Genomic DNA, 25,207 nt, shown 5'->3' on the forward strand with positions numbered 1-25,207 from the left:
TTCACAAAAGCAGAAAATCATTCATAAATTTTCAGTTTTCCAAGTTGAATTTGGCTTCACTTGGAATCCCACCTGAGATGGTTCAGAGCAAGGGGTTTAGAGTAAGTCTCAAATTCTGGCTCTACCACTCATACTATGTGACCTTAGGTAAGGGACTTGGTTTTTCTGTGACTCAGCATACTTATTCATAAATGGAGATGATGGTAATGGCAATGGTAGGGACAATGGTGATGGAGCCTACATCACAGGACCATATGTAAAGAGCTCATGACAAATGTTTGGTTCAGAGAGTTACATAAGTGTTTGTTGTTAATGTTTGAAGAACACCTTAGGCTCACCAGGGTCCGATATTCTGAGGAGAGTTTATATCCCATTCCATACTTCTGAACTGAAATTTCATATTCACTTTTTGACTATGAAGTTTGCACAGTGCACAGTGTCAAACAATAAATGTTGACTAAATCAGTGGATGGGTGGATGGATGGATGAATGGAGAAACGAAGGGAGGAAGGCACTCTGGGAGAGAAAGCAAGCATTACTCTAAGCAAAAGATGACTGCTTTTAATAAAACGCAATATTTCTTTCCACAGCTAAATGAACAAGTTGAATTCCAAGCTCTATCTCACAGATGTGCCATTAAGGCACAGAAATCAAATCAAATACATTCACTGGAGGCAGGAGGTGACACAGGCAGCTGATATGATCCAGAACACTGCACTCAATGTTCTGGGGTCAAGGCGTGTGAGGCAGCTCGCCCTAACTTTAATTAATGACAGCTGTCTCTGGAAACCTGGTTCCTTTCCTTAGGGAAACAGAATACAAATTAAAGTCTAGCCAGATTGAAATGCATCACTGTTCGACTGAGTGCAGAAACCTGGAATTCATACTTTTTGATTTGTCGGTAAGACAGAAATACTTTCAACACAGAAGCAGCTCTATCATTCTTCATACCAAATAGGAACACACAGACTCATCCAGGCACTAAATGAGGGAAATCTTTTAAAACTTTAAAACTGTAGAAATAAGTCATTTTTTTTAAAAAAATTAAGCTGTAATGTGGTATTCGATTTGTGTCCTGAAACAAATCAATATACCAGGCAACCAGCCATAATTCTTACTATCTACTGCCCTCCAGTGGATTGCTGTCACATATAACCCCTGGAAATCTTGTAAATAACCTATACATAAGCTTTCTTACAGATGTGATATTCAATCTTGGGCATAAACTTTAAAAATGTTTTCGCAAATGCTAAATGATAATCGCTAAACTCCCCCTCCCCCACCACCCCACCCCCCATTAATAGCCTTGTATTTAAATTAACAATGGTCAAGATAAAGTACCTTTGGCTTTTCCCCAGAAGTTTGACTCCCTCGTCACTTGCCATGGTTGCTTGGTTGATTTCTATCTGGGCTTTCTCATCAGTGGAGCTGGATGCTACCAGTACATCTAACAAAACTCAACTGAGTTAGAGAGAATTCCTTCATACTGTACTGTCTTATTAGTTTTTTTTTTTTTTTTTTTTTTGGTGCTGAAGATCAAGCCCAGGGAATTTTGCATGTAAGGCAAGCACTCTACCAACTGAGCTATATCCCCAGCCTGTCTTGCTTATTAGAAGTGCAAATAATTTCCTTCCGCACTGTCTTGACACATCTGGGTAAGCAAACGACAACTATTTCTTCTTATTTGACAACAAAAGTCACAGATCACTACGAAGCTTAGAGTAGAATTTGGATCTTCCCGTTTATGGTGACCTGTGGATGTGCGAGATTCTGAAGGATAGCTTCTAACACACCATCGTTCTGACTTGTTCCACTCTGAATTTGGTTTGGTGAATTTTTTCTTGTCTTTCAGTGTCTACCTGATTTTTTGCCACACCTATTATATCTGGACACTCATGTTTTCTGTTGTTCTAAAATAATACCATAGATTAGAATCTGTTCAACCTCAGCTGATTATCTTCTCCATTTTTCTTTGACAGACACAGCAAACATCCCATTAGGAATTGGGAACTGAATATAGGAGATTTTCTTAGGGCAGATATTTATGATGAATACTAAGCAAGTGGGAGTATCTCAAAAGTAACTAATTAGAAAGGAAAATGACCAGAGGGACATTTCTGGGAGAAAATTATTGGTTTTTATTTTCTTTAAAATAATTATGACTGAAGTTAGACTCAATTAAGTCCTCTTAAATCTATGCAAAAATATTAAATCATTCAGTTGGAACTAGGCTCTTTTCAGGTGGTAAAAGAAATTTTTAGAATTGGAGTTTTAAAATGTGGCTCTGGTAGTAATTCATCACCAGATTATTGGACACTGAAAATGTGCTTGCTGTCCAAAGAAATTTTGAAATAACATAGCATACTGATCTCTTTGGGTTTATTTTGAATGCATTTTTACTTTCCCTCAATGCTTACAAAAATTTATTTAGCAAATTATCTTTCTACCTTAGAATAATAACCTCAATTATCTTTTATATATGCTACAAACTTTGATTATTCTCTTTATAGAATGCTTTAACAAAAGACTAAATGTTGAGTAAGGGGAGCTCTTGAAAGTGATTGGCATTTGACTTTATTATATTATATAGTTAACTTTATTTTAATTTTTATGTATTCAGTTATTCATTCTCTTGCTTTAAATATAAGCACTGAGCATTTACTTTATGCTGGAGCCTTCATGACAAGATCCTGCTAAGTAGGCATCCAACATTTAGAGAGAAATCTGATCAGTAAATATATAGTTAAAATATAAATAATAATCAAGTGTTATAATCAATGTATGTAGAGGTCAGATTATTAGACCCTAGAGGGAACATATAACTACAAGTGGGGAAGCTTCATCAAAGCATTATTGGTGTTCTAAAAGATAAGTGAGACTATTACATACACAAGCTGCAATGAGATTTTTTTTTTTTTCAAATGCAGATGCCACTGGGCACCAAAAAGCTGGCTCGTGAGGAAAATAGCAAAAGGTTCCATTTGGGCCTGAGCATGGGCAAACCTGACCTTGTGTAATGGACTGCTGTCACAATGCAGGCAAAAGATATTGTATAAAAATTACCTTCACAATACAAGTATAAAGTGTATAAGAAACAAATAAATTTCATTTTTATACTTGAGTCCCATTCCCAAGATATCTCCTTACACATATGCAAATGTTCCAAAATTTTTTAAAATATCTGAAAAAAATTGTAGTTAATAGCATTTTGGTAAGGGGTATTTGATCTGCATATCTACTTATAGCTATTGTCTATTTTAATGATTATTCTTAATCCCTTTCTCAATTCAAAATTCTCTAGTATTTATTTTACAGAAAGTCCAAAGGGTGAAATACATTGATGACTTACTTCAAGCAACTTGAGTTTTAAAAGTCTGCACTATTAGATCCACATTTACCTTCAATTTCTTTTCTTTTTTAAAAAATTTGTTTTATATTTTTGTTCTAATTTGTTATATATTATAGCAGAATGTATTAAAATTCATATTACACATATAGAGCACAAGTTTTCAGATCTCAGGCTGTATACAAAGGATATTCACACCATTTGTGTCTTCATACATGTACTTAGGGTAATGATATCCATCTCATTCCACCATCTTTTTTACCCCCTTGCCCTCTCCTTTTCCCTCCAACCCCTTTACCTATCTAGAGTTTGCCTAATCTTCCCATGCTTCCCCTTCCAACCCCACTATGAATCAGCCTCCTTATATCAGAGAAAATATTTGGCATTTGGGTTTTGGGGATGGGCTAACTTCACTTAGCATTATATCCTCCCACTCCATCCATTTACCTACAAATTCCAAGATTTTATTCTCTTTTATTGCTGAGAATAAAATATACATTCCATTGTGTATGTATACCACATTTTCTTTATCCATTTATCTACTGAGGGGTATCTAGGTTGGTTCCACAGTTTAGCTATTGTGAATTGTGCTGCTATAAACAGTGTTATGGCTGTGTCCCTGTAGTATGCTAATTTTAAGTCCTTTGGGTATAGACCGAGGAGTGGGATAGCTAGATCAAATGGTGGTTCCATTCCCAGCTTTCCAAGGAATCTCCATATTGCTTTCTATATTGGCTGCACCAATTTGCAGTTCCACCAAGCAATGTATGAGTGTGCCTTTTCCCCCACATCCTTGCCAACACTTATTGCTGTTTGTGTTCTTAGTTGATGACATTCTGACTAAAGTGAGATGAAATCTTGGAATAGTTTTGTTTTGCATTTCTGTAATTGCTAGAGATGTTGAACATTTTTTCATATATTTGTTGATTGATTGTATATCATCTCCTGAGAAGTCTCTGTTCAGTTCCTTGGCCCATTTATTGATTGGGCTATTTGTTGTTGTTGGTTTTTTTTTTTTTTTGGTGTTTAGTTTTTTGAGTTCTTTATATATCCTAGAGATTGGTGCTGTATCTGATGTGAGAGTGATAAAAATTTGCTCCCAAGATGTAGGCTCTCTATTCACCTCAGAAAACTTCTAGAACTATAAGTGAATTTAGAAAAGTAGCAGATACAAAAATCAACACCCATAAATCAAAGTCATTTCTATATATCAGTGACAATCCTCTGAAAGGAAAATGAGGAAAACTACCCCATTTACAATAGCCTTGAAAAAACAAAATACTTGGGAATCAACCCAATTAAAGAAGTGAAAGACCTCTACAATGAAAAACTATAGAACACTAAAGAAAGAATTTAAAGAAGACCTTAGAAGATGGAAAGATCTCCCTTGTTCTTGGATAGGCAGAATTAATATTGTCAAGATGACCATACTACCAAAAGTACTATACAGATTTAATGCAATTCCAATAAAAATCCCAATGACAGTCCACATTTACCTTCAATTTAAGATCAGTCTTGAAAATCAATCATCCAGCAACTCTTGATGTTTGCTACACAAGGAAACTTTGTTGGATTTATATCTGTGATATCTCATTGCTTATTACATTTTAAATACTGATAATGTCTTCTTAGATAAAATTCACTTGAACTTCTGATCCATTTTTAAATGGTATTTGAAACAGATAACTTTCAAGCAATATACATACATATATGTATATTTCCCCTCCTCCACTCTACCTAGCTATAGATTCCCCTGATTAGTTGACTGGATACACAGCTGTCTGAAATAAACACTGCATTCCCACCTCCCCTGTAAATAAGATGAATTCTGGCTGGGCGGGGGTGAAGAGAAGTGAGTACTTACACAATGGACATATTCAAGCTCCACAAATCAGGGCCTTTCAAAACATTTTCTTTTCTTTAAAACAATATTTAAATTTGTTCTAATTAGCTATACATGATAGTTGAATACATTTTAAAAATATTTTTTAGTTGTAGACAGACACAATAGCCTTATTTATTTACTTTTATATGGTGCTGAGGATTGCACCCAGTGTCTCACAGATGACATGCAAGCGCTCTGCCAGTGAGCCACAACCCCAGCCCCAGTAGAATGTATTTTGACACATTGTACACAAATGGAGCACAACTTCTCATTCCTCTGGCTGAACATGGTGCTGAATCACACCAGTACTCTAATCATACATGTATGTAGGGTAATAATATCTGTCTCATTTTACTGTTCTTCCCATCCCCAATGCCCAACCCCTCCCCTCATTTCCTCTGCACAATCCAAACTTCCTTCATTTTCCCCCACATGGTCTCCCACTATGGATTGGCATCCACTGATCAGAGAAAACATTCAGCTTTTGGTTTTGGGGGATTGGCTTATCTCACTTAGCATGATATTCTCCAGCTCCATCCATTAACCTGAGAATGCCATAATTTCATTCTTCTTTAAGGCAGAGTAATATTCCATTGTGTATATGTGCCACATTTTCTTTATTCATTCATCTGTTGAAGGGCATCTAGGTTGGTTCCATAGTTTAGCTATTGTGAATTGAGCTGCTATAAACATTGATATGGCTGCATCACTGTAGTATGCTGATTTTAAGTTCTTTGGATATAAATTGAAAAGTGGATTAGCTGGGTCAAATGGTGGTTTCATTCCAAGTTTTCTGAGGAATATCCACACTGTTTTTCATATTGGCTGCATCAATTTGCAGTTTCACCAGCAATGTATGAGGGTGTCTTTCCCCCCCACATCCTTGTCAACACTTATTATTGCTTATATTCTTGATAATTGCCATTCTTAATGGAATGTGATAAAATCTTAGAGTAGTTTTGATTTGCATTTCTCTGTTAGATATGTTGAACATTTTTTTCATATTTTTATTGATTGATTGTATATCTTCTTCTGGGAAGTGTCCATTCAGCTCTTTACCCCATTTATTGATTGGGTTATTTGTTTTCTTGATATCACATTTTTTGACTTCTTTATATAGACTGGAGATTAATACTCTATCTGATGTGCATGTTGTAAAGATTCTCCAATTCTATAGGCCCTCTCCTCATGTACTTGATTATTTCCTTTGCTGAGAAGAATGTTTTTAGTTTGAATCCATCCCATTTATTGATTCTTAATTTTACTTCTTGTGCTTTAAGAGTCCTGTTAAGGAATTCATGTCCTAAATGGACATGATGGCATGATAAATACTGAGGCTTACTTCTTCTCTTATTAGGCACAGGGTCTCTGTTCTAGTGCCTAAGTCTTTGATCCACTTTGAGTTGTGTTTTTTGCAGGGTGAGAAATATGGGTTTATTTTCATTTTGCTACATATGGATTTCCAGTTTTGCCAGTACCATTTGTTGAATTTTTTCTCCAATGAATGTTTTTGGTGTCTTTGTCTAGTATGAGATAACTCTATATATGTGGGTTTTCTCTGTGTCTTCTGTTTTGTACCAGTGGTCTACATGTCTATTTTGGTGCCAATACCATGCTGTTTTTGTTACTATAGCCCTATAGTATAATTTAAGGTTTGGTATTGTGATGCCTCCTCCTTCACTCTTTTTGCTAAGGATTGCTTTGGCTATTCTGGGTCTCTTATTTTTCCAAATAAATTTCATGATGGCTTTCTCTAGTTCTATGAACAATGTTATTGGGATTTCAAGAGAAATTGTCAGAACTTTTTCTAATTGAAGTATTTTTTTTAAGAGGGCCTGTTTACCTGAATGCCATTTTAGGGTTCCTCTTACAATCAAGATTGTTGAAAATACCCAACAACCTGAAGGGACTTCAGTCCCATCCTCTGCTCCTCAGACCACACTCTGCCCACGTCTGTGGCCTGCTTCCTAAGAATGAGCTGGGAGTAATCCAAGATGGTAAAGTAGAGGAGAACCTGTTAGTGGATGCTCTGTGCGTGAATCCGAGGGAGCGGTTGGACGGTTTTCCCCCATGGGGGCTCCCATTGACAAATTTAAGCTTCTTGGAGCAGCATGTGACAAGATTCTAAACAGCAGATTTTTGCAAGCGCAGTGCAGAATGCAGGGAAAGCAGAATTGCTCTTTGCTGCGGGAAGCAGGACATCAGCGTGACACTGGAGCCCACAGCAGACAGGCGGAGTTTGAGCACTGCAGCTCTCTGGCAGCAGAGAAGAGCCGAAGGGTTATTTCTCATTCAGGGCTAAAGCGTACCAGACTGTGACCCACGTCAGCGAAGGACACCGGACGGAGGACCAAGTTCTGGACGACGGGTAGGAACAGCCCAGCTCCCTCCACCTCACCAGACACCCTGGCACTGGAAACAGACTCTGTCTTGGGAAATCTATCTTGTCATCTTTTGGTGGCTGACAGTGCGGATGGGCACATGTACAGGTGTGTGGTTCCCAGCCCCCCTCCCTAGCTGTGAAAACTCAAAACCTTTCTCGCCAGCTTTTGGTGGGCATGGCTATCAGAGGGAATACGACTGACCAGGTTGCTGGTTTCCAACTCCCCCTCTCCACAGCTGTGATGATGTGGTGACTACCCAGCAAAGAGATAGCACTCAGTTGATAAGGAGCGCGGGCAGCCAGGGTGCCACCCACCTGGAGTGAACCAAAGGGTGTAGGTAAGAGATCCATCAATTGGGGCCTGGTGGGCAGGAGAGGGGAGGAGATAGAGACCAGGAGCAACCCAGAGAGACCAGGATCAGAGAGGCACCAGGAAGGTGGGGGAGAGGCGCCTCACATGGATTGCTTCCACCACCCTGAGGGAAAAGACTCAACCTGGAATGCACAATGCCACCTACTGGAAGAAAAGAAAACCGAATTCTAAGAGTGTATTTTTTTTTCTTTCTTTTCTTTCTTATTCTTCTTTTTTCTTTCTTCTTCTTTTTATTCCTTTCTATCTCTTTTCCCTTTTTCTTCTTTTTATTTTTTCCTTCTTATTTTCCTCTCTCAACATCTCAATTGTTACTATTTCTATTACATGTAATTTACTAAATGCAAATAGGTGTTTGTTTCTATGCTTCTTATTGTCCTCCCACGTAATTGTCTACCCTAAAATACCTCTTGTCTATTCTCCTGCTAATACACCCCTTCATTAGAGTTCTCCTCCAAAGTTGCTAAGATATATTAACCCAGTACCCTCACATCTTTCCTCCTTAACATAATATCCTACACCCAACCTTCAGTTCTCTATACACCACCAGAAACTGAATACCTTTTATGAAACTAATGACTATATTTTAAATAATAATTGAATCCAACATTTCTATACATAGAGATGAACTATAAATGTATTAATAACAAAAACTTCCTCATAGATGATGTATTGTTGACATTGGGAACTGTTAACATTGTCCTTCCCCACAAAGGAGAGATCTTGGAACTATACAAGAGCAATATAAATCTATAGGGTAAAATCAATAACACAACAGTCTCACAGAGCTGGAAAGAAACGTGAGAAACATGAAAAGACAAGGAAAGAAAGGACCACAAACAAGGCAAGACAAAACAACATTAGAAGAAGTATCATTTACAGCAGAAAGAATGTCAGATAAAGATTTCAGGATATACATGGTTTAGATGTTCTGGAGTCTCAAGGAAGATATTAGACAACAAATATAGACAATGAAAGATCACACTGACAATGAATTACATAAACAAAACCAAGAAGCAAAAGATCATCTCTATAGGGAGATAGAGGTTATACAAAAACAAACAAACAAAAAACAAACAAATCCTAGAAATGAAAGAAATGATAAACCAAATTAAAAACTCAAATGAGAGTATTACCAGCAGAGTGGACCACTTAGAAGCTAGGACATCAGGCAACGAAGACAAAGTATAATGAAGACAAAAAGAACGTATACTACACAGCAAGACTGATAGGAAACCAAGAGCAGAATATCCAAGAAATATGGGATAACATAAAGAGGCCAAACTTAAGAGTCATTGGGATAGAGGAAGGTATAGAGGTCCAAACCAAAGGAATGAGCAATCTATTCAATGAAATAATATCAGAAAGCTTTCCAGACATGAAGAATAAAACAGAAATCCAAATCCTAGAAGCCTACAGGACGCCGAATGTGCAAAATTACAAAAGATCCACACTAAGACACATTATAATGAAAATGTCCAACATACAGAACAAGGAGAGAATTTTAAAAGCCACAAGAGAAAGGAAGCAGATTACACATAGGGGTAAACCAATTAGGTTAATGGCTGATCTTTCAACACAGACCCTGAAAGCTGAAGATTGTAGAACAATATATTTCAAACACTGAAAGATAATGGGTTCCAACCAATAATCTTGTATCCAGCAAAATTAGGCTTCAGGTTTGAAGATGAAATAAAAACCTTCCATGATAAACAAAAGAATTTGCAGCTAGAAAACCGGTGCTTCAAAACATCCTTAGCAAAACATTTCATGAAGAGGAAATGAAAAATAACAATGAAAACCAACAGTGGGAGGTAGTACACTAAAGGAAAAACTAATCAAGAGGAAAACCAAGTCAAGTTAAGTAACAAAAATAAAAAAATATGGGTGGAAATACAAACCATATCTCAATAGTAGCCCTAAATGTTAAAGCAGTACTAAGAGGAAAATTCATTATATGGAGTTCACTCCTTAAAAGAAGAAAAAGTCAACAAATAAATGACCTCACACTACATCTAAAAGCCCTAGAAAAAGAAGAACAAATCAGCAGCAAATGCAGTAGAAAGCAAGAAATAATTAAAATCAGAGCTGAAATCAATGAAATCGAAACAAAAGAAATAACTGAAAAAATTGACAAAACTAAAAGTTGGTTCTTTGAAAAAAATAAATAAAATTGACAGACCCTTAGCCATGCTAATGAAGAGAAAGAGAGAGAGAACCCAAATTACTAGCATATATGATGAAAAAGGCAATATCAAAACAGACACTACAGAAATACAGAAGATAATAAGAAATTATTTTGAAAGCTTATACTCTAATAAAATAGAATTTAGTGAAGGCATCGATAAATTCCTAAAGTCATATGACCTGCCCAGATTGAGTCAGGAAGATATACACAACTTAAACAGACCAATATCAAGTGAGGAAATAGAGGAAGCCATCAAAAGACTACCAACCAAGAAAAGTCCAAGATCAGGCAGATACACAGCCGAGTTTTACAAGTTCTTTAAAGAAGAACTAATACCAATACTCTTCAATCTATTTCAGAAAATATAAAAAAGAGGGAGTACTTCCAAATTCATTAAATGAGGCCAATATCACCCTGATTCCAAAACCAGACAAAGAAATTTTAAAGAAAGAAAGAAAACTTCAGACCAAAATCTCTAATGAATATAGATGCAAAAGTCCTCAATAAAATTCTAGCAAATCAAATACAAAAACATGTCAAAAAGATCGTGCATCATGATCAAGTGGGATTTATCCCAGAAAGGCAAGGTTGGTTCAACATATGGAAATCATTAAATGTAAATCATCACATCAATAGACTTAAAGATAAGAACCATATGATCATCTCAATAGATGCAGAAAAAGCATTTGACAAAATACAGCACCTCTTTATGTTCAAAACACTAGAAAAACTAGGGATAACAGGAACTTACCTCAACATTGTAAAGGCTATCTATGCTAAGCCTCAGGCTAGCATCATTCTAAATGGAGATAAACTGAAGGCATTCCCCTCTAAAATCTGGAACAAGACAGGGATACCCTCTTTCACTATTTCTATTCAACACAGTTCTTGAAACACTAGCCAGAGCAATTAGATGAAAGAAATTAAAGGAATAACTATAGGAAAAGAACTTAAACTAGAACTATTTGCTGATGATATGATTCTATATCTAGAAGACCAAAAAAAACTCCACCAGGAAACTTTTATAACTAGTAAATGAATTCAGCAAAGTGGCAGGATATAAAATCAACACCCACAAATCAAAGGCATTTCTGTATATCAGTGACAAATCCTCTGAAAAGAAAATGAGAAAAGCTACCCCATTCACAATATCTTCAAAAAAAATACTTGGGAATCAACTTAACAAAAGAGGTGAGAAATCTATACAATGAAAACTACATAACCCTAAAGAGAGAAATGGAAGAAGACCTTAGAAGATGGAAAGATCTACCTTGCTCATGGATAAGCAGAATTAATATTTTTAAAATGACCATACTATCAAAAGCACTATACAGGTTCAATGCAATTTTGATCAAAATCCCAATGGCATTACTCATAGAAATAGAAAAAGCAATCATGAAATTCATCTGGAAAAATAAGAGACCCAGAATAGCTAAAGCAATTCTAAGCAGGAAGAGTGAAACAGGTGTTATTGCTATACCAGACCTTAAACTATACTGCAAAGCAATAGTAACAAAAAACAGCATGGTACTGGCACCAAACAGGCTGGTAGACCAATGGTACAGAATAGAGGACACAGAGACTAACCTATGAAATTACAACTATCTTATATTAGACAAAGGTGCCAAAAGCATACACTGGAGAAGGGATAGCATCTTCAACAAATGGTGCTAAGAAAACTGGAAATCCACATGCAACAAAATGAAATTGAATCCCTATCTCTCACCATGCACGAAAGTTAACTCAAAATGGACCAAGGATCCAGGAATTAAACCAGAGACTCTGCGTCTAATAGAAGAAAAAGTAGGCCCTGATCTTCATCATGTGGGGCTAGGCCCCAACTTCCTTAATAAGACGCCTATAGCACAAGAATTAAAACCAAGAATCAACAAATGGGATGGATTCAATCTAAAAAGTTTTCTTTCAGCAAAGGAAATAATCTGTGAGGTGAACAGGGAGTCTGCATCCTGGGAACAAATTTTTACCTCTCACACATCAGATAGAGCTCTAATCTCTAAGGTATATAAAGAACTCAAGGAGATAAGCACCAAAAGAAACAAATAATCCAATTAATAAATGGGCCAAGGACCTGAACAGACACTTCTCAGAAGAGAATATACAATCAATCAACAAATATACGAAAAAATGCTCATCATCTCTAGCAATCAGAGAAACGCAAATCAAAACTACTCCAAGATACCATCTCACTCCAGTAAGAATGGCAGCTATTATGAAGACAAACAACAACAAGTGTTGGCAAGGATATGGGAAAAAATGTACACTCATACATTGCTGGTGGGACTGCAAATTAGTGCAGCCAATTTGGAATGCAGTATGGAGATTCCTTGGAAAGCTGGGAATGGAACCACCATTTGACCCAGCTTTTCTTCTCGGACTATACCCAAAGAACCTAAAAACAGCATACTACAGGAACACAGCCTCATCAATGTTTATAGCAGCACAATTCTCAATAGCTAAACTGTGGAGCCAACCTAGATGTCCTTCAGTGGATGAATGGATAAAAAAGTGGCATTTATACACAATGGAATTTTACTCAGCACTAAAAAAGAATAAGATCATTGCATTTGCAGGTAAATGGATGGCATTAGGGCAGATTATGCTAAGTGAAGTTAGCCAATACCAAAAAAAAAACAAATGCCAAATGTTTTCTCTGATATAAGGGGAGTGACTCAAAATGGGGTAGGGAGGGAGAGCATGGGAGGAAGATTACCTTTAGATAGGGAATAGGGGGGAAGGGGAATAGCAAGGATGTTGGAAGGTGATGGTCATCATTATACAAAATACATGTATGAAGATGTGAATCTGGTGTCAACATACCTTATATACAAACAGAGATGATAAATTGTGGTATAAATGTGTATTAAGAATTGTAATGCAAAAAAAGAGAGTTCATGTATAATGGCATAATTTGGCGTGAACATACTTTATATACAGAGTTATGAAAAATTGTGCTGTGAATGGATAATTATTAATGTAATGCATTCCACTATTGTCATGTATGTAAGAAATAATAAAAAAAAAGATTGCTCCATGGATCCAGGTAATGAGGACAAATTCTAAAGACTGAATAACGAAGAGGAGCCAGACTTCTAACTTCTATGAAGTGCAGAGCCACCATGCCAGCTTGGCTTCTCCATGGATGAGATGGAAATGTTCACTTTGCCCACCAGGAGGCATTTCTTGATATCATAAATGGAGGGTGTAGTTGCTAATGGTACCTGTGGCTAGAGACCAGGGATGCTGCTAAACCTGCAGATACTGCACAGATGAACAACTGAAATCTCAAACATTCATTTATATAAACATAAATACATACATACTCTTTTATATAACTATGTACACATATGTACAAATATAATAAGCCATATTTAAAATAAAATTAGAAGAAGGAAACCATTTATATAATGGAGTTTCTTCGCATTTTTCTACTCTCAAAGCATGTATAACTCTGAGGCTCTTTTCTGGACAGTGGAAGGGGTAATTTACCAAGTGTTTAAGGAGTCCAAAAGATTCAATGCTCTTTCAGAAAATGAGTAGCTCTCTTCTACCCAGGACCTAATATTGGGAGCAAGAGGTGAGGGTGTTAATGTTTCACATCCAAGAAAGTGAAGGACCTGAATTGCTCCCTGTAATTTCCTCTTGAGGATATTATTGAACTCTGCCAACAATGCTCCTCAGGTCACAGAGAGATAAAAATGAATTCTGTAGAAATCTCCACTGGGGAAATAAAAAATATTGACAAAGGTGATGAGAAATTAGAGTTATTGATGGAAAATGCTATTGAACTAAAACTGAAAATGCATATTCTTTGATATAAGAATGAGTATGAGAAAAAAAATAAAGCAATAAGTTCTTTCCAGTGTTTTTGCAAGAAGAAAATTGAAAGTTTTGATTTCTCAAAGGTAAATAAATTATTTTAGCACTAAGTATGAACAAAAGTCTCAATCACTTACATAATATATATATATATATATATATATATATATATATATTTATAATATAATATAAATTCTACTGTGTATGCATATGTATGTGTGCATATCAACTACACTGATGAGTTTTTAAAATTTAATTATAATTCTAATAAAATTCAATTTACCTTCATTTTAACTCTTATAGTTTATCTAATCAGGGGATCACACTATTGTGTATAGCAACAACTTCTTCTATCATTTCCAGATTCACCCTATGATTTCTATTCTTAAGTTTGTCTGATATATTTTCCTTTTTTTCTCCCTATAACTCACCCAAGCTATATGAGTTTATATACCCCCTATATCTTGAGAAAAATTATTTTTCAACTTTTTTCTTTGACTCATTCAGACATTTTATAGATCTTTTATTTTTGTTCTACCAGATGTGCAAAATTATCAAGTGAACTTCTCTCTCCAGAATGTCTAATATTTACCACCATAACCAGAAAACTCTCTAACTAATCTCTCAAGTCAAGTATTATACTCACTTATCAAGTTTTAAAGCTATTGTTAATTTAAGCACTACAAAACATACATTTAACAATCATCTCTATGTGCTAATGCTCTAAAGGAAACAAAAATGAATCAAATAAGCTGATAGTAAGGGAATTTGGACATTTTTTATAAAGTCACATCATTTGTGTTTTATTTCAGTAGGAAGTTTTCACAACTTAATAAATCAGCATAATATTAAAGATTTTGTGATTCTATTATCCATATCATATATGCAAATATTCTTTTTATATATATTCTTATTTGATGAGTGATTCTTTCCTCATCTGTGTCAGTGGCTTTACCTACAGAGACAAACTCAAAAGCTACCCTCACTACCAATAAATATCCAAATAGGGCCACTGTTCTATCAGCCTGAGCCCAGTGGGTCTGATCATAATGCCTTGGCCACTAAGGATCTTGTATAAAATATGTAACTAGAGAGACTGGTGATGGGAGTGAAGTCCACATGGGCAGAGCCAAGAGCTTCAAAATGGAGCACTGTTCCAACACAAAGATGTGCCCTCCGCAAAGGTGTCAACTCTTTAGTGCACATTTTCTAGTCTCTCACCCCTACCTACACCAACAATAACTTCTCCCAAAATACCCAAATTCTTCCAAACCTAACCCAGTCTATACTTGTGTCAGCCCTTCCTGGGGGTTTTCACTCACAAATAAATGGCTTACCCAGTCTTCATTTACAAATAAATGACTTTCTTCCTGGGCCTATCCACTGTGGAACAGGCAACCAGGTTTATAAGTTTAAAAAGAAAGGTACATAAGATGAACATTATAATTTGAAATGACGTATTTTGACTGTATAATTGTTATACAGGGTGCAGTAAAGACATCTGAGATCAATACAATTTATATTCTATAAACATTCACAAATTCCCTTGGATGAAAGTATCTTTTGTTGAATATTAATAAATTCAAAAGCTACATCAACTCCATCAGCTAAATTTACTGAATAGTGCTAATTTCACCTAGAAGTCATAACCCTGGTAATTGGAAGTTCTTTATTCTATTCCAATGTTATTACTAATATCAATAACAGTCAAATCATACATCACACTCCAATACTGGTATTAGTTAACAGAGAGGGTAAGAAAAAGTTCAGGTGGTCATAGGATTTAAAGAGGCAGTATGAAGAGCAAAGGATAGAAGATGGCAGAAGCAAGCTAGGAGAAGTCCTGATCTTCTTACATCACAGAAAGCAGGCAGTGAAGAAAAAGGAAAATTGAGAGGACCTTATTATATGTATATCTGAATTTGAGGAAGAGCAGAGATGGACTGCAATAAGTTTTTGTTCTTCTAAGGTTGAATAGAATCAGGTCTGACTCAGAAGTGACTATAGTAAATAGGGCTCAGTGGCATTGCTTAAAGTGAGGCTGATATTGGTATCAGCAGAGATTACACATTAAATTAAAATATCATTCTCTAGGTATTCATCCAACATAGTGCTCTTAAGAAAAAGAAGGTCACAAAGTAGTCCTTCACTGAAGAAGTCAGAGCTAGACTGATAGATGTGTAGACACACAAACAATATTAAAAAAGCAAGGGAAAACCATCCCAAACAATCCAAAATGCCTCAATAGTAGAATCCGTTGACACCACAGTGGAGGAAATGTCAGAGAAGGAATTTAGAAATGTCATAGTTAAATTGTTCTATGAGCTCAAAGACCACATATAAGTAGTAAAATCAGAAGTAAATTCAAGAAGTGAAAGATCACTTCATAAAAAGATAGTGATTCTGAAAAAGAATCAAACAGAAACCCTTGAAATGAAGAAGTCAATAAGCCTAATTAAAAATTAAATGAAAAGCCAATACATTAAACCACTTTGAAGATACATTTTCAGGTCTCAAAGAAAAAGTATATAATCTTGAAAAAAAAGTTGAACATAGAGAAAAGATGTTGAGAGACCATGAACAGAATATAGGATAACATTAAAAGGTCAAATTTAAGATTCATCAGAATAGAAGAAGGGTCTGAAATGCAAACTAAATAAATACACAATATTTTCAATTAAATAATATTGGAATGGTTTCCAACCTTAAGAATAAGATGGCAATTCAAAAGCAGGAGGCATACAGGACTCCATATAAACCAAACCAAACCACAACAGGCACACTCCAAGACATAGTATTATGAAAATGCCTCACATATAGAATAAAGATAGAATTTTAAAAGCTGCTAGAGCAAAAACAACCGGTCACATTTAGAGGGAAACCAATGAGATCTCAGCTGATTTCTCAACCCAGACCCTAAAAGCTAGGAGGTCTTAGAATAATATATAACAAACTCTGAAAGAAAATGGATGCCAACCAAGAATACTATTCTCAGCATAATTAAGCTTCAGAATTTAAGATGAAATTTAAAAATCTTCCATGAGGGACTGGGGTTGTGCCTCAGGGATAGACTGCTCGCCTACCATATATGAGGCACTGGGTTCAATCCTCAGCACCACGTAAATGTAAAATAAAGATGTTGTGTCCATCTAAAACTTAAGAATAAATATTTTTTTAAAAAACCCTTCCATGATAAACAAAAGTTAGAAGAATTCATAAACCGAAAGCCTGCACAGCAAAACATAATAAAATGTTTCATGAAGAAGGAATGAAAAATGTAAATGAAAACCAGCAGAGGGAGGAATTATACTGGAATAGTCAACCAAAGGAGAACTGAATTAAACTAAAACACTACAAATAAATCAAAATGACAGGAAATAAAAAAAAATCATCCTCTTGGGCTGGGGATGTGGCTCAAGCAGTAGCGCACTCACCTGGCATGCACGGGGCGCTGGGTTCGATCCTCAGCACCACATAAAAAATAAAATAAAGATGTTGTATCCACTGAAAACTAAAAAATAAATATTAAAAAATTCTCTCTCTCTCTCTTAAAAAAAATCATCCTCTCAATAATAACATGGAATGTAAATGGTCTAAATTTTTCAGTTAAAAGACATAGGTTGGAAGATTAGATTAAAGAAATAGACTCAACTTCTGCAAGAGACTAACTTCACAGGCAAAGACATACACAGACTGAAGGCAAAAAAAAAAAAAGGGAAAAAACCCCATATCATTCATATGGATCTCATAAAAATCAGGAGTTTCTATTCTCATACCAAATAAAGTGGACTTCAAGCCAAAATTAATCAGAAGAGAAAAATAAGATCATTTCATATTGGTTAAGGGAATTACACAACAATAAATAATAATTGTGAATATTTATGCCCTAAACAATGGAGCATGAATGTACATCAATTTAAAGAATCAAATAGACTACAACACAATAATATTGCCTCTCTCATCACTGGATAGATCTTCCAAACAAAAACTAAATAAAGGAGCTATAGAACTAAAAAATACAATTAATAATGTGGACTTAATAGACATATATAGAATATTTCATCCATCAATGACTGAATTCACTTTCTTCTCAGCAGCACATGGGACATTTTCTGAAATAGTCTATATTTTAGGTCACAAAGAAAATCTTAGAATATTAAAAAAATGCAAATAATACCTTGCCTTCTGTCAGCTCATAATGGTATGAAATTAGAAATCAATGATAAGATAAAAATAGAAGCTACTCTAACACCTATAGATTAATAATACTCTTTTGAGGGACCAACAGATTGCAAAAGAAACCAGGGAAGAAATTAAAAAATACTTACAGGTGAATAAGAATAGTGATATAACATCAACATTTCTGGGAAACTGTGAAGATGATTTGAAGAGGAAAGTTCATAGCATTGAGCTCATATAGTAAAAGAATAGAAAAATACCAAATAAATAAGCTAACATTACAACTCAAGTCCCTGTAAATAGAACAAACCAAAATCAAAATTAGTAAAAGACAGGAAATAATTAAAATCAGAGCCAATAAAATTAAGATTAAAAAAAATCAAAAGATCAACAAAACAAAAAGTTGCTTATTGAAAGAATAAACAAAATTGATAAACCCTTAGCCAAGCTAAACAAAAGAAAGAGGGACAAAACTCAATTTATTTAAATTTGAGATAAAAAGAAAATATCACCATAGGCACAACTGAAATCTAGAGTGTTGGGATGCTGGATGCAGACACCTTTAAGTCCTGATGCCTGGGGTTCTGAACAATTATTGCACTCAGTCTGGCAGGTAGTGCCAGGTTGCAGTAACTTGGGTGTTACCCCTGCTTGGATAACAAGGCTTGGCTCCAGGAGTAGGCATCACCCATTGGGGTTGAGTTACACTTTGTAATCCTACTCCTTTGCCCATTTGGGGATAGAATGTTCCATGGATTCTCCCCTTGCGTGTTCCCTATATAAGAATAAAGAATTCCAGTGGCTCTCTGTCTTTCCACGGACCCTTAAGGTTGGAGAGCTATCTCGGATTTTGAAAAGGTACTTCTATGTGTTTGTGTACTTTCTTTGTTATTTTCTTAAGTTACTGGAATAGTCAGATTTTGTGAACACAGCATTAGGTTGCCAGCTAGGATAAATAGTGATAACAAAGAATTATCAGAAACTATTTTGAAAATTTATAATCCAACAAGCTAGAAAATATTGACGACACCAACAAATTCATAGAGACATATGATGTACCCAAATTGAACCAGGAGTATATAGAAAACTTAAATTGATCAACTTCAAATAAAGAAATCGAAGAAGGCATCAAAAGCCTACCAATAAAGAAAAGCCCAAAGGCCGGATAGTTTCTCAGTTGACTTCTACCAGACCTTCAAGGAAGAACTAATAGTAATTCTCCTCAAATTATTCCATGAAATAGAAAAGGGGGAAACTCTTCTAAACTCATCCTGTGAGGCCAGTATCACCCTGATACCCAAACCAGAAAAAGAAACTTTAAGGAAAGAAAGTTCAGACCAATATTCTTGATGAATATAGACGAAAAAAAATCTTAATAAAACACTGGCAACCTGTATACAAAAACACATTAAAAGATTGTGCACCATGATCAAGTGGTTTTCATCATATGGATGCAAGCTTGGTTTAACACATGGAAGTCAATAAATGTAATTCACCACACAAACAGATTTTTAGAGACAAGAATTACATGATTATCCTCATAAATAAAAAAGCACTTGACAAATTACAGTATTTATTCATGTATAAAACACAAGAAAAATGAGGAATAGAAGGAACATACCTCAAAATTGTAAAGGCTATATATGACAAACCCAAGGCCAACATTATTCTGAAAAGAGAAAAACTGAAAGTATTGCCTCTATAAACAGGAACAAGACAGGCATGCCCATTTTCATCATTCTATTCAACATAGTCCTTGAAACTCTAGCCAGAACAATTAGGCAAGAGAAGGAAATTAAATGGATACGAATAGAAAAAGAGGAGCTCAAATCATCTCTATTTGTCAATGACATAGTTCTATATTGAGAGGATCCTCTCCAAAAAACCAAAAAACAAAAACCTCCACCAGAAGACTTCTAGAATTCATAAATGAATTCAGAAAAGTAGGAGGATATAAAATTAGCACCCATAAACCAATCACGTTTCTATACTCCAATGGTGAATCTGCTGAAAAGAAATTAGGAAAACTGGCTTATTCACAATAGCTTAAAAAATACTTGGCATATATATACAATGGAATATTACTCAGCACCAAAAGAGAATAAAATCATGGAATTTGTAGGTAAATGGTTGGGGTTAGAGAAAATAATGTTAAGTGAAGTTAGCCAATCCCAAATAACCAAATGCCGAATGTTTTCTTTAATATAAGGAGGCTGATTTATAGTGGGATAGGGACAGGGAGCATGGGAGGAATAGATGTACTCTAGATAGGGCAGAGGGGTTGGAGGGGAATGGAGCAGGGCATGGGGTTAGAAATGATAGTGGAACATGGTGATCATTATTATCCAAAGTACATGTATGGAGACATGAATTGGTGTGAATATTCTTTGTATACATCTAGTGATATGAAAAATTATGCTCTATATGTGTAATAAGAATTATAATGCATTATGCTGTCATGTATAAATAAAAATAAATAAATATAAAAAATATTTGGGAATCAATCTAACAAATGAGGTAAAGACTTCTACAATGAAAATTATAGAACACTAAAGAAATAAATTGAAGAAGACCTTAAGAGATGGAAAGACCTCTTGTGTTCTTGGATAGGCAGAATTATTATTGTCAAAATGACCATACTAACAAAAGTGCTATACAGATTCAATGCAATTTCCATCAAAATTCCAATGACATTCTTCATAGAAATAGAAAAATCAGTCATGAAATTCAACTGGAAAAATAAAAGACCCAGAAGAGCCAAAGCAATCCTTAGCAAGAAGAGTGAAAAAGGAGGCATCACAATACCAAAACTTAAATTATACTACAGAGCAATAGTAACAAATAAAGCATGGTATTGGCACCAAAATAGACATGTAGACCAATGGAATAGAATAGAAGACACAGAGACAAACCCACATAATATAGTCATCTCATATGGACAAAGGTGCCAAAAAACATACTTTGAAGAAAAAATAGCCCCTTCAACAAATGGTGCAGGGAAAATTAAAAATCCATAAGAATGAAACTTAAACTCTATTTCTCACCCTGCACAAAACTCAATTCAGAGTGGATCAAATACCTAGAAATTAGAGCAGAAACCCTGCAGCTTCTAGAAGAAACATTCCAACATATTGGCTCAGGAACAGACATCCTTAAAAAGACTCCTAAAGTGTAAGAAGTAAATTCAAGAATCAATAAATGGGATAGCATCAAATTAAAAAGCTTCTTCACAGCAGAGGAAATAATCAAGAGGATGAAGAGAGAGCCTATAGGATGGGAAAAAAATATTTGGTATGTCTTACTCATATAGGGCATTGATATCCAGGATATACAAAGAACTCAAAAAACTTAACACCACCACCAACAACAAACCTCACATAACCCAATCAATAAATGGGCAAAAGAACCAAACAGACACTTCTCAAATAGAAAACATATGAACAGTCAACAAATATATGAAAAAATGCTCAACATCTCTAACAATTAGAGAAATGAAAATTAAAACTACACTAAGATTTCATCTCACTCCAATCAGAATGGCAATTATCAAGAATGCAAGCAACAATAAATGTGTGAGGAGAACCATATTTACATATTTACATCACTGGTAGGACTGCTAATTAATGCAATCACTCTGGAAAGCAGTATGGAGATTCCTCAGAAAACTTGGAAGGGATCTACCATTTGATCTAGTTATCCTACTCCTTGGTATATATCCAAATGACTTAAAATCAGCATACTACAGTGACTCAGCCATATATATATATATATATATATATATATCTTAGCACAATTCACAATAGCTAAGATATGGAACCAACCTAGATGCCCATCAACAGATGAACAGATAAAAAATGTGGTGTATATACACAATGGAGTATTACTCATCCATAAAAAAGAATGACTTTATGATAATTGCCAGTAAATGGATCAATCTGGAGACTATCATGCTAAGTGAAATAAGCCAATTCCAAAAAACCAAATGTCAAATGTTTTCTGATGTGTAGAAGTTAATACACAATCAGGGTGGGGAGATTAAAAGAAAGAATAGAAGTTCAGTGGAGTTGACAAGAGGGAATAAAGTGAAGGGAGGAGAGATGGGAAAAGGGAAGACGGCGGAATGAATCTGACATAACTTTCCTATGTACATATATGAATACAGCACAGTTAATCTCAACATCGTGTTCATCCAGAAGAAATCAATTAAAAAATAAATATGACTAAATGGCAGAAAAATCAGTAGAGTAGAAGAAGGGCACAGGAGGTGTGGTACTGAATTAGAACAAGATGTATTCCATGCTTTGGTAATTATTTAAAATGGATCATGTATAACTAAAAAAAAAGAAATAATCAAGAGGGTGAAAAGAGAGCCTATAGAATGGGAGAAAATATTTGCTATGTCTTATTCATATAGAGCATTGAGTCTCTACATATGGAAAGAATCACTGCAGGTGATGAGGTAAGGTGTTCGCCAACAAGCCACAGAGACAGGCTGAGCTGTTGTCCATCAGAGTTTGTCCCTGTGGCATCTCCTGGACAGAGGCTATGATCTAATTCCTCTTTCCCCATAATAAAGGTGAAGGGCTGGTGTTGCCATGCCACAGTCCCCCCTTTTATGGGTCCTAGATGAGGTGTCCCCCCTTTTATGGGTCCTAGATGTGGTGGTTGGATCATCTGTTGGTTTGGTATGCTTGATAAGCTCATGTGCCTGGGTTTTTTTTTGTTTGTTTTTTTTTGGGGGGGGGGGTATGATCTTGATAAATCCTTGTGTCTATGTGCCCCTGATCTAATTCAATAAGTTCACAGGAGGTAATTTTTATTATTATTGTGAATAATAATATGTATTTATTAATTTGTGCCTTATAATTGTGCTGAGCCTCTGGTAATTGGTCCCCTCAATAAGTTATATGTTTCTGGTGGTTATCTACTTGCACAGAGAAGGTGCCAGGGCACTCTACTTTAGCACTGTGCTTACAATGGAGTAACTCAGGGCAGGGCACAGAGTGAAGGCTGCTGCTCTTACAGAAAAAGGAGTAACTCAGGATAGATAGCACTATAAGAGATTAATGACAGCAATAAAACAATGATAACAAAATACTATAATAACATTATTTAAAAACTATATTTTTTGGAATTTTCCATTTAATATTTTCAAGCTGCTATAGACAACAGGTGACTAAAATAGCAGAAAGTAGAGTCATGAATATGGGAGAGCTACTGTCCTTTTCTAGAATGGAAATAATCACTGCCCCACAGGCACCAAATTTTTTTTCTGACTACGTTTATAGTCCCCTTTTATCTTCCCAGCATTTTACATATAAAATAGTTCTTTTCCATTACCATAAAAAACGAATGGTCTTTGCCTTTTTTTCCTTTAGGTTAAATCCTAATTGAGATTTTTTTTTTTTTTTTTTAAAGAGAGTGTCTGTACTGAAAATTGGATTCTAAATATGGCCCCTGGGAAGGTCTGGGAAGTCATGAAGAGCCAATCAAACAGACTCCTGATCAGAATGGCTCAATTAGAGGTAGTGAATGTCTCATGTTCTGCTTCAGTTCTAAATTCTGTGTACTAAGATGTGATTTTTGTCATACAGGTATTGTATGTGCTGTAATTTTAATGACTATATATATGATCATAGAAATATGAAAATGTAATGATCAGAATAGCTTTTCATCAGTGGATGACTCTGAAGTGTTTTCATGCCCTGAATTATAATCATGGAAATAGTCTGTGGGTTATTAAAAATGTCAAATTTTTGATTTGTGCAATACGCCTTTCTAATTCCTCTTTCCCCATAACTGGTGGACTTTCACTCCCTATAAATCCATTCATATTGGATTCTCACCATCCTTATTGTGGGACCTGATTTCAAACGAGTGAGATTTATGTAACCTACAGCAAGTAAGAGTCTGGTACCAACAGCTGTAATGTATGCAAAACTATCATATTGCCAAAAGCTTTGGAATTTACTGCTTTGTAATATATTCCAGTATTATTAATGTGGTTATAAATGACAATGAAATAACTCAATATTTTGCAGGATTATTTAATAACTTAATGCATGTATAATTTCAATATTAGCATTTTTGTGATGAAATATTTAGAATTATTTACACACAATATTATTCACTGCATTTTTAAATTATTTTAATAAAACTCATATATTTAAATGTATTATTTATCATTAATATATATATATATATATATATATATATATATATATATATATATATTCATTTGCTATGGAATAAAGAAAAGATAAAGTATAAATTAAAATTACTTCCTCAATAGAATCAAACTTATATTCCTTAAGTTTTAGATTAGTATTTTTATTAAATCATTTGTTTTTAATTTGTTTTTTCTAAACTTTTAAATATTTTTAATTGATAAATAAATACCTGTATATGTTTATAGTATACAACATGATATTTTGACATATGAGTACATTATAATATGTTTCAATTAAGTTAACTAACACATTCATCACCTCAAACATTGTGTGTGTGTGTATTTTTTATTAAGTTAAAAAAAAAAATTCACCCAGTTGGAAACTCATCATGCTCTAATTATTTAATATATAATTCAGATATGCACGAATTAATGTTTTAGTAGCTCTTAAGTGAAAATTTCACTTTTCTTCCCTTGACTTATACCTGAAAATATTTTGTGTGTATTTCTGAAGAATAAAATGTTTCAAAAAGATTTTTCACAAACATGATGAAATGTTCCTTCTTGAATTTGGTCAATGAATTTAAAACAAAATATCAAAAATGTTTCAGAAACTTATTTCCCGAAGATACTGTATGTTTAAAAACTACATGTAACTCAGAACTAGTTTCTTATATTGTAAAAACAAAGATAACTTAAAATAGCCTTTACAAGAAGTTTTGAGTTATCAAGTTATGAAGAATTTTTTCCTGTAAGTACTATATATTTAAAGGACAGATGGTGTCCTATAAGTTGATATTTTATTTTAGCCTAACATGCATTTTTGTAAAGAAGTAGCAGTTTTTACTTA

The sequence above is a fragment of the Marmota monax genome, unplaced genomic scaffold (assembly GCF_021218885.2).
Source record: "Marmota monax isolate L192 unplaced genomic scaffold, Marmota_monax_Labrador192_F-V1.1 WCK01_AAM20220418_F8-fsc00044, whole genome shotgun sequence".
Classification (NCBI taxonomy): domain Eukaryota; kingdom Metazoa; phylum Chordata; class Mammalia; order Rodentia; family Sciuridae; genus Marmota; species Marmota monax.